Source organism: Schistocerca cancellata, chromosome 1, assembly GCF_023864275.1.
Source record: "Schistocerca cancellata isolate TAMUIC-IGC-003103 chromosome 1, iqSchCanc2.1, whole genome shotgun sequence".
NCBI lineage: Eukaryota > Metazoa > Arthropoda > Insecta > Orthoptera > Acrididae > Schistocerca > Schistocerca cancellata.
Genome location: NC_064626.1, coordinates 949,766,043 through 949,778,482, shown reverse-complemented (window position 1 = coordinate 949,778,482; position 12,440 = coordinate 949,766,043).

Sequence of the window (12,440 nt, the reverse complement as noted above, 5' to 3'; positions counted from 1 at the left end):
GATGAATATACTATGCAATTTCAGAAGGATGTAGGTTGTAGTAGTTACTCGGAGATGAAAAGGCTTGCGCAGGATAGAGTAGCATGGAAAGCTGCATCAAACCGGTCTTTGGACTGAAGACCACAGCAGCAGCAGCAGCAACAACAACAACAACAAGTATGCTGTCACCTTTTTTGTTGGAGTGATTGTATACCTTATGAACTATATTCGTGTGCATGGCATACACGTGGGCGATTTAGAACAGTGCTTCTGTTCATAATATCCAAGAAGTGCCAAAGTCGATCTCGATTCACGTAGAAGACATTTATGCTAAATTCACACATGGAAGGCCTGAGTTTTATGACACACCCATCAGTTTGAGAGAAATAAGTGCTGAATTTTCAGCATAAAGGTAAGCTTTAATTGGTAAATAACGTGCAGGTGTGAAGAACATAAAGAAAGAACTATAGGATTTTTTGATGTAATGCATCGAATGAACGATTCCTAGATTTAAAAAATGTATATTATCACAAACCGTGTGTGTTTTTATTTTTTCATACTTCTCTTAATAATGTATGTATTTTCAAGGCAAAACGTAGAATACCACAAGTAATAATGCTATTGATGGCAGTATTTTCAGTGAAATGTCTAGAATGCCACAACAGCACCAGACTGCTTGAAATATGTCTTCACCATGATAACCAACACTTTCACTCATTCTCAAACCGAATAAGTTAAACTTTCAGGGGTGTATAGACACTGTATCCATTGTAGCTCAGTTGGTGAAGCGACTACGCTGCAGTGGCTACATACATTGCTATTTGCTTCTTTTATAAAATTCTACCGCATGCCAAAACGCTACGTACTTGGTATCATGGCACAGTAGAAGAAGCATATTCTACACAAGGAATTTGGTGTAAGTGACTGATCTTGTGATCATGTAGAGACCAGCAGAAGAATAACAACAACAACAGGCTACTCCTACCTGACAATATATGAGCTATAGTTATCGGTCCATCCAGCTGTAGCAACAAATGCTCTCGTGTCACTGTTAACACACCCAGATAGACTCCACTTTGCGCATGTCTGTTGATTTTGAAAAACGTTGATTCAGCCTACATATCAACTTTCACAAGAGATATTATGAGGTGTCGATAGTATAACCTACATAATATTAAGTGAAAGCAGTGACATCCCCCGCCATAAAAAGTAAACCGAAACACAGTGTTCAAATTTGATGATGTTGCCGTGGAAATCCACAAACAAATACGAAAATATTTCTGTTTTGGTTGTAGTATGGGTACTGACGTATTTAATTTGAATCACGCATACTCCAGAAACCAAAAACAATGGTTGTGGAATAATGCAAACCTCGTCATAGTCTTAAAGCAAGATAATTTGAATGTAGGGCTCATCTAGCTAGCTGCTGTAGGACCTGAAACCTCATTCAATGAATTTGTGAAGATATGTGGAGATTGATGGAATCGTACGCAGTATGGGTTTCTTGCTACTGACAAAATAAGAAAACTGAATGACAGTACATATAGAGACAACTTCCTGGAGTTCCTATATATGTTGTTGTTGTTGTGGTCTTCAGTCTTGAGACTGGTTTGATGCAGCTCTCCATGCTACTCTATCCTGTGCAAGCTTCTTCATCTCCCAGTACCTACTGCAGCCTACATCCTTCTGCATCTGCTTAGTGTATTCATCTCTTGGTCTCCCTCTATGATTTTTACCTTCCACGCTGCCCTCCAATACTAAATTGGTGATCCCTCGATGTCTCAGAACATGTCCTACCAACCGATCCCTTCTTCTACTCAAGTTGTGCCACAAGCTCCTCTTCTCCCCAATTCTGTTCAATACCTCCTCATTAGTTATGTGTTCAACCCATCTAATCTTCAGCATTCTTCTGTAGCACCACATTTAGAAAGCTTCTATTCTCTTCTTGTCTAAGCTATTTATCGTCCACGTTTCACTTCCATACATTGCTACACTCCATACAAATACTTTCAGAAATGACTTCCTGACATTTAAATCTATACTGGATGTTAACAAATTTTTCTTCTTCAGAAACGCTTTCCTTGCTATTGCCAGTCTACATTTTATATCCTCTCTACTTCGACCATCATCAGGTATTTTGCTCCCCAAATAGCAAAACTCCTTTACTACTTTAAGTGTCTCATTTCCTAATCTAATTCCCTCAGCATCACCCGATTTAATTCGACTACATTCCATTATCCTCGTTTTGCTTTTGTTGATGTTCATCTTATACCCTCCTTTCAAGACACTGTCCATTCCGTTCAACTGCTCTTCCAAGTCCTTTGCTGTCTCTGACAGAATTACAATGTCATCGGCGAACCTCAAAGTTTTTATTTCTTCTCCATGGATTTTAATACCTACTCCAAACATTTCTTTTGTTTCCTTTATTGCTTGTTCAATATACAGATTGAATAACATCGGGGATAGGCTACAACCCTGTCTCACTCCCTTCCCAACCACTGCTTCCCTTTCATACCCCTCGACTCTTATAACTGCCATCTGGTTTCTGTACAAATTGTAAATAGCCTTTCGCTCTCTGTATTTTACCGCTGCCACCTTTAGAATTTGAAAGAGAGTATTCCAATCAACATTGTCAAAACCTTTCTCTAAGTCTACAAATGCTAGAAACGTAGGTTTGCCTTTCCTTAATCTTTCTTCTAAGATAAGTCGTAAGGTCAGTATTGCCTCACGTGTTCCAACATTTCTACGGAATCCAAACTGATCTTCCCCGAGGTCGGCTTCTATCAGTTTTTCCATTCGTCTGTAAAGAATTCGCGTTAGTATTTTGCAGCTGTGACTTATTAAACTGATAGTTCGGTAATTTTCACATCTGTCAACACCTACTTCCTTTGGGATTGGAATTATTATATTCTTCTTGAAGTCTGAGGGTATTTCGCCTGTCTCATACATCCTGCTCACCAGATGGTAGAGTTTTGTTACGACTGGCTCTCCCAAGGCCGTCAGTAGTTCTAATGGAATGTTGTCTATTCCCGGGGCCTTGTTTCGACTCAGGTCTTTCAGTGCTCTGTCAAACTCTTCACGCAGTATTGTATCTCCCATTTCGTCTTCATCTACATAATATTGTCCTCAAGTACATCGCCCTTGTATAGGCCCTCTATATACTCCTTCCACCTTTCTGCTTTCCCTTCTTTGCTTAGAACTGGGTTTCCATCTGAGCTCTTGATATTCATGCAAGTGGTTCTCCTTTCTCCAAAGGTCTCTTTAATTTTCCTGTAGGCAGTATCTATCTTACCCCTAGTGAGATAAACATCTACATCCTTACATTTGTCCTCTAGCCATCCCTGCTTAGCCATTTTGCACTTCCTGTCGATCTCATTTTTGAGACGTTTGTATTCCTTTTTGCCTGCTTCATTTACTGCATTTTTATACTTTCTCCTTTCATCAATTAAATTTAATATTTCTTCTGTTACCCAAGGGTTTCTACTAGCCCTCGTCTTTTTACCTATTTGATCATCTGCTGCCTTCACTATTTCATCCCTCAAAGCTACCCATTCTTCTTCTACTGTATTTCTTTCCCCCATTCCTGTCAATTGTTCCCCTATGCTCTCCCTGAAACTCTGTACAATCTCTGGTTCTTTCAGTTTATCCAGGTCCCATCTCCTTAAATTCCCACCTTTTTGCAGTTTCTTCAGTTTTAATCTACAGTTCATAACAAATAGATTGTAGTCAGAGTCCACATCTGCGCCTGGAAATGTCTTACAATTTAAAACCTGGTTCCTAAATCTCTGTCTTACCATTATATAATCTGATACCTTTTAGTATCCCCAGGGTTCTTCCATGTATACAACCTTCTTTCATGATTCTTAAACAAAGGATTAGCTATGATTAAGTTATGCTCTGTGCAAAATTCTACCATGCGGCTTCCTCTTTCATTTCTTAGCCCCAATCCATATTCACCTACTATGTTTCCTTCTCTCCCTTTTCCTACTGACGAATTACAGTCACCCATGACTATTAAATTTTCGTCTCCCTTCACTACCTGAATAATTTCTTTTATCTCATCATACATTTCATCAATTTCTTCGTCACCTTCAGAGCTAGTTGGCATATAAACTTGTACTACTGTAGTAGGCGTGGGCTTCGTGTCTATCTTGGCCACAATAATGCGTTCACTATGCTGTTTGTAGTAGCTTACCCGTACACCTATTTTTTTATTCATTATTAAACCTATTTATAACCCTGTATTCACCTGACCAGAAGTCTTGTTCCTCCTGCCACCGAACATCACTAATTCCCACTATATCTAACTTTAACCTATCCATTTCCCTTCTTAAATTTTCTAACCTACCTGCCAGATTAAGGGATCTGACATTCCACGCTCCGATCCGTAGAACGCCAGTTTTCTTTCTCCTGATAACAACGTCCTCTTGAGTAGTTCCCGCCCGGAGATCCGAATGGAATATTTTACCCAAGAGGACGCCATCATCATTTAATCATACAGTAAAGCTGCATGCCCTCGGGAAAAATTACGGCTGTAGTTTCCCCTTGCTTTCAGCCGTTCGCAGTACCAGAACAGCAAGGCCATTTTGGTTAGTGTTGCAAGGCCAGATCAGTCAATCATCCAGACTGTTGCCCCTGCAACTACTGAAAAGGCTGCTGCCCCTCTTCAGGAACCACACGTTTGTCTGGCCTCTCAACAGATACCCCTCCGTTGTGGTTGCACCTACGGTACGGCTATCTGTATCGTTGAGGCACGCAAGCCTCCCCACCAACGGCAAGGTCCATGGTTCATGGGGGGTTCCTATATATATAGCTATGAAATAGGTGGATACATCAGTATACATTGGACCATGGACAAGTTTGCACACTCCTGTTACAGAGACTTTGTTTCATTAAAATAAACTTTTGTCATAATGAAAATGCAGTAATCTGCATTTCATTTCAATTAGTGCAGTGCATGTTTTAATAGCGTTGCCCATTATTTTACTTAACACAACAGTAAACATCAGACAGAAATTAATCATCAACAGGATATTCTTCTGTATTATCTAAAACAGTCTGACAATAGTCCGGCAGTTAAGGGATTCCACGCGTACCTACTGGATCTGAGTTAAAGATGTCGTTGAAAGAGGTTTGAAGTGCATTTTCGTCCAGAGAGGAATTTTCATGACTTTGTTATGAAAAGGAGCTTGAAAGATAAGCATTTGATTTCTTAAGATCGGCAAAATAAATGCATGATATATGACTTTTCAGATGCCTGGATAGGTTTGTTAGCGAAATTGATGGAATGCATTATCGTGTAGTAGCAGCATCTGATGAAGCTTAGTAGATCGATTTTCTTAAACTGCTACCGATACATATCTTAGCTGTAGGCAAAAAGTACCAGCTGTGAGTGGCCAGAGTGGACGTGCGGTTCTCTGCGCTACAGTCTGGAAGAGAGCGACCGTTACGGTCGCAGGTTCGAATCCTGCTTCGGTCATGGATGTGTGTGATGTCCTTAGGTTAGTTAGGTTTAATTAGTTCTAAGTTCTAGGCGACTGATGACCTCAGAAGTTAAGTCGCATAGTGCTCAGAGCCATTTGAACCATTTTTAGAGGCGGTTTAGTTCAGGCCATTGCAGAGACCAAGTCGCGGCAGACATAACTCTGTCACCAGGGAGCTTCTTTAGACTAGAGATTTTATTTTATCGAATAAGTCAGTGGTCATTTAAAGTCATGGAGCTCATATTTTATTTGTACTTGAAACATGGAAAAATTTGTTGCTTGCCTGAGATTCGAATTCAGATCTCCTCTCTCGTGGCGTACTTCGATCACAGTGTTGTTTTCACCAGGATGGCAAAATAATTTAGGTCTCCACGAAAGGCACATATTTGGGCTCGAATCCTGGTCCTGCACAAAAATATCCATGGTTTTATCTCAAGCCCTACCATTTGCACTCCGATCTACTAGTGATAAATAATTTTCATTTTTAATTCTCTTCATGTGTTTTCAACAGTAACGATAGCTGCCGTCATTTTTAATCAAACACGCACGCATCTCACTACTGGTGAATAAATAATTCGTTGACAGAAAACAACGGCGTTAGGTGCCTGGTCAGGCAAAGAAATTGTATCCTCACTTCAACTTCAGACATTTCGCTGCTGGTCAACAAATTCGGTACCTAATATCTGATTTTGCTTAGTTAAGAATGTGATTACGTGCTGGGTTCGAGTCCCCGTCACAAAACTTTGCATCATGGAACTTCGATTTAAACACGTGTCTGTCACTTCAAATTATGTTAAACGTTTCTCGTGGTTAGTTAACTGAAGTATTAGGGCTACAGGTGTGCTACCCCACTTTGCATTGTATTATTTATTCAATATGGCAGATGCAAAATGGCGGCCACAGATGTGGCAACGTCGGACTGACGTCATGGCAAGTTCAAATTTTGGCGGGAAAACAGGTCAACTGGGCTTCCTCCACAAACCTAACTTCACCCAGCCCTCTCCCCTCCTCTCCCTCCACCTACTCTACTCCCCTCCCCCATCTTGAAGGTGGTGGGAAACGAACTCAGTCTGTGCTGGGCTGCTGGATAGGATGGATATAAGTCTTTATTTTGTATGCATTGTTGAATATTATTTTTTTAAACACTTTGAGTTGTCACAGACAGTAACTCCATACAACGTATTAACCTAGACGGCCAGAGTCCAACTGAACTACTTCATGACACCACTCTCAGTCATTCTCATTCATTCCACAACAACAAAACAAATAGATATTAATTAAATAATAATCTTTTCTGAATTTTGTATTACGAAAATGAAAAGTAGTTAACGATTTTAATATGAAAATCCAAATAAATTGACCTGCCATTTTGTGAACTCCAGTAATGATTTCAAATGATACTATAAGACAAACTTATTATTCCTAACTGTGTTTTTTAGTCTAAGTGTCGGTTTGGGGTGTTGCAGGTAATTTCCTCTACCTCCGAAACTATGACAGTGAGAAGGCTGAAATTTTTATACCATATTCTCTTGAATAACAAAAGGCAGTGTATCGACTTTGAACAATACTAAATAACATTTAATATAGTTTATTTAGATTCTTAGGGGTTTGAATATTCATTCGCTCTAAATGACACAGATACTGCTTCCCACGGCTAGCATAGTGAGGGGTGCGAATGAGTTATTGCTACGACACAACTGGCTGTCTCCTTCACAGCCATCGGCTGCAATACTACGGGCTATTCTGCAAATTAACTTACTGTAATAAAGTTCTCGCATATTGACTCGAGTCGTTAAAATAGGAGCATAGTACAATTTCTGAGCTGTAATTGCATGTTAACAGAGGGTGCTGTGCACCTCCAGAAAGCTACATTGAGCAAAGATTCTATGTTTTTTTCTTTGATGTAGAAGGAAGTAGTTTTATCTTATTAAAGTTTGTCACAGTAGTGAGTGGGACAGAAAACTTGCAGGGTGGATCTATGTCAGATGTTGGACATTTATGTCCTGCATTAGAGTACATGAGTTTATGTTCTATGATGATTTCTCTCTTAGCAAGACCTTCTAGGTAATGACACTAGAACAATACTTTCTGTCAAGCATAAAACCACACGTTTCCTTCTTAAGCATCTTTTATATCATCACGAGACTCAAATATCTACTACACACTGATAAGGGATGCTAATCTCCTCGACGTGCACGCATCTGGAGAGATCTTGTGCACTTTGATCGCTGCTATGAGTAAGATTGGAGTGGAACAGTCTTCGCTGAACAGCAGCTGTTACAGACTCGGCTCGCTCTGTTCCTTCATGAGACACGGAATCTAGGTGTCTACTTCTAGTCAGCTGCAAATTAAATCAGTGACAGTGTTGCATGGAGGGTTGGTCAAAGACAATGTGGGGACATCTTTCAGTCTCTAACTTTATGCTAAGAATCGGAGATTGCTCTGTGACTCTCATCCACATAGGGAAAGATGGGCAACCGTAATCGTAAATTACGCACTACGATCAATGTGCTACAAATATGTAAATCAGTATAGCACACTGTCTGGTATATTTTGATATACACATGTTCCAGAATTAGCAATGAATGGATTTACTGCGCAGTCATTCATTTACATTCACTATCCAGTACATGACACTGAGAAAGTAGTGGAAGGATGGTTTAGTCATGATACAGAAACTGGGAAGCATGCGGCCATATCATTGGTCAGTGTTGAAATTATGAAAAGCTGGTAATATTGCTAAAATCGATTGCATATCGACTGTGATGCTTGTTACAGTACACAGACAGTGTCTTTTCCATCCCATCCATCCGCTGGTATCCTGTTGATTACCACAAAATGATTGACTGAGATAGAGAGAGAGTCTTGGGGGGAGCAACACTTTCTTGGGATGGCCAGCAATGAAACAATGATTGTGTACATGGCTACTATATAAGTAATCATTGGGAATGGAACATCAAGACATCTGATACCCCATCACTGTGAAAGATGGGTGTAAAAGTAGAGGTCATCAATCACCTCCAGACAGATGTTTGGAAACACTCCACAATGCCGCAAAACTCTTCCAGTTCCCATATCTTATGACATCTTCTGCATTTTTGTCAATGAGAAACACCGCCTCTGCCTTTGTCTTCTTTTTCGATCATCCTGTGGGTGTTGTGGGAACAGCAGCATAATGTACACCATGCAATGTCCAGTTTTCTGTGAGAGCCAATGGATGGAAATGTGTTGATGTCAATTTAGAAACTGACACAGACCTTGAAGTCAGGGTGGAAGAAACGAAATGTATAGGGGTGTACAAAGCTGTAGTCATACATTGCTTGGATGTGTCAGAACCGAAAAACATTGTATCAGACAATGACACAGGGAGCCTCTCCTGTGGCTGATAATGTTTCCACGACACTTCCTATGCAAGAGGTGGAGTGCATATTGCTAGTCAAAACACATTGCAGGTATTGCAGTCACATGCAAGGTACTGTGGCTTACATATCTGTCTTATGAGCGTTATAAGTGACTTCATCATTCCCCTTTTCTGGATTATGTGGCAGTTTGCGCAGGTACCGGTGTCGAGGTATAGGTTTTCTGTGAACACTGTGTCCTAGATTGTCACGATTCCGTGTAACCAGCACTTCTTTCTAGGAATGCTTTGTGTTGGGCCTTTTATACCTCCTTAGTAGCTTTTACGTTGGCATGGAGACTTTTGAGATGTCACCGAGCTGTTCATCGCCAAGGCTCCATACGACGAAGATGTCGACGACTAAGGTAGCAGTACCATAGCCTTCTGGTCGAAAGTAATTGTGAGTCAAGAATTTTTTCCATGGAATGACTACCCAATTACCAGAGAAAATGGACTGGAATAATACACAGCAAAGACAAAAATGATCACTCATAATACCAAGGAGAACAGCATTAACATTGATGAAGAAGTTATCCATTCTAAGAAGAGGATCTAATCAAAGTGACCAAAGCTAGGGATAATTCAAATGCACATTGAGGCAAGGGGTTGGAAAGATTCGCTTACATTAAAGTTGTATCTAAAACTGACTTAGTGCTGAAGAAGATTCCAGAAACTTGTAATGTATCTGTACCAAGGGATAGAGAAACAGCGATAGTAGCACCTGGCTATAAAGCAAAGCCACGGGTGCCTCCCTGAGCGAGCTATTATGTAGGAAGCATAGCTCGTAAGACCTGCTGATCGGCAAGGATAAAGCACAGTAGATGGTAGAACAGTTACTGAAAGGGCATCAGAAAACTTAAGACGAAACAGCAGCTGGAGGCTGCAGATACTGGGAGAGATTAGCAATCTAAGCATCGCTCAAGCATGATTTTAAACAGCACATTGTGGATTTTGGGGCGGGGAAAGAGGGCACTACGCAAAAAATAATTTGATTTGTTAGACGAAGCAGCTGAGCTGGCCCATAGATGTGTAAAAGACGAGAACTAATTTCACAGAACGTCAGGTAAGTACCGGGTGATCAAAAAGTCAGTATAAATTTGAAAACTTAATAAACCACGGAATAATGTAGATAGAGAGGTACAAATTGACACACATGCTTGGAATGACATGGGGTTTTATTAAAACAAAAAAAAAACAAAGTTCACAAAATGTCCGACGGATGGCGCTGGACAGCAAAACGTCAGTGACTGCGCATGACAATCGTGTACAAAAGGAGCTGTAATGAGAGAAAGAATCAGATGCGCCAGCAGTCGCAGCATGTTGACGTTACCTGAAAAGGCGCTTTTAGTGAAGCTGTATTATCAGAATGGGAAATGTGCTAGTTCAGCGTTACGATCCTATCGCCATAGGAAGGGGATTCGAGCGGGTAAAGGTCCGTTGACAAATGCAGCTGTGGCGAGAATGATTTCGAAGTTCGAAGCCACGGGTTGTTTAGACGATAGACTCCGTAGTGGCCGACCGAGTGCAAGGCGTAATGCTGCTGAGACAGTTCAGGAAGAAATGGACACTGTAGCGGGTTCGACTATGCACGGAGAAGTCAGCACTCGTGCAGTCGCAAGTCGCACCGACATTCCATATACTACTGTTTGGTTGGCACTGAGGCGTACCCTTCAACGCTATACGTACAAAATCCGTCAACATCATGAACTGTTACTTGGCGATTTAGGGAAGCGGAGGGCATTTGCGGTGTCGGCGTTTCAAAAGATGGCGGAAGATGAGGATTGGTTGAGTAACGTGTTATGGACCGACGAAGCTCATTTCACGCTCCGAGGGTCTGTCAACGCCCACAACTGCAGAATTTGGGCTACCGAAAATCCTAGAACTGTTGTGAAAACTCCATTGCACGACGAGAAAGTCATGGTGTGGGTTGGATTTACCACATCTACCGTTATCGGGCCTTTTTTCTTCGAGGAAATGTGTGATTCTGGTTTTGTAACTGCTACCGTGACGGGTGAGAGATGCGCCGATATGTTACACAATCGCATCATCCCCAGCCTGGCTGATAAACACCTGCTGGAACGTACGACGTTTATGCAGGATGGCGCTCCATCGACATCATGAACTGTTACTTGGCGATTTAGGGAAGCGAAGGGCATTTGCGGTGTGGGCGTTTCAAAAGATGGCGGAAGATGACGATTGGTTGAGTAACCTGTTGTTGAGGAATGATGGTGGACATATTTAGCACTTCCTGTAAAGAACATCAACTTTGCTTTGTCTTACTTTCTTATGCTAATTATTGCTATTCTGATCAGATGAAGCGCCATCTGTCGGACATTTTTGAACTTTTGTATTTTTTTTGGTTCTAATAAAACCCCATGTCATTCCAAGCATGCGTGTCAATTTGTACCTCTCTATCTACACTCCTGGAAATTGAAATAAGATCACCGTGAATTCATTGTCCCAGGAAGGGGAAACTTTATTGACACATTCCTGGGGTCAGATACATCACATGATCACACTGACAGAACCACAGGCACATAGACACAGGCAACAGAGCATGCACAATGTCGGCACTAGTACAGTGTATATCCACCTTTCGCAGCAATGCAGGCTGCTATTCTCCCATGGAGACGATCGTAGAGATGCTGGATGTAGTCCTGTGGAACGGCTTGCCATGCCATTTCCACCTGGCGCCTCAGTTGGAACAGCGTTCGTGCTGGACGTGCAGACCGCGTGAGACGACGCTTCATCCAGTCCCAAACATGCTCAATGGGGGACAGATCCGGAGATCTTGCTGGCCAGGGTAGTTGACTTACACCTTCTAGAGCACGTTGGGTGGCACGGGATACATGCGGACGTGCATTGTCCTGTTGGAACAGCAAGTTCCCTTGCCGGTCTAGGAATGGTAGAACGATGGGTTCGATGACGGTTTGGATGTACCGTGCACTATTCAGTGTCCCCTCGACGATCACCAGTGGTGTACGGCCAGTGTAGGAGATCGCTCCCCACACCATGATGCCGGGTGTTGGCCCTGTGTGCCTCGGTCGTATGCAGTCCTGATTGTGGCGCTCACCTGCACGGCGCCAAACACGCATACGACCATCATTGGCACCAAGGCAGAAGCGAATCTCATCGCTGAAGACGACACGTCTCCATTCGTCCCTCCATTCACGCCTGTCGCGACACCACTGGAGGCGGGCTGCACGATGTTGGGGCGTGAGCGGAAGACGGCCTAACGGTGTGCGGGACCGTAGGCCAGCTTCATGGAGACGGTTGCGAATGGTCCTCGCCGATACCCCAGGAGCAACAGTGTCCCTAATTTACTGGGAAGTGGCGGTGCGGTCCCCTACGGCACTGCGTAGGATCCTACGGTCTTGGCGTGCATCCGTGCGTCGCTGCGGTCCGGTCCCAGGTCGACGGGCACGTGCACCTTCCGCCAACCACTGGCGACAACATCGATGTACTGTGGAGACCTCACGCCCCACGTGTTGAGCAATTCGGCGGTACGTCCACCCGGCCTCCCGCATGCCCACTATATGCCCTCGCTCAAAGTCCGTCAACTGCACATACGGTTTACGTCC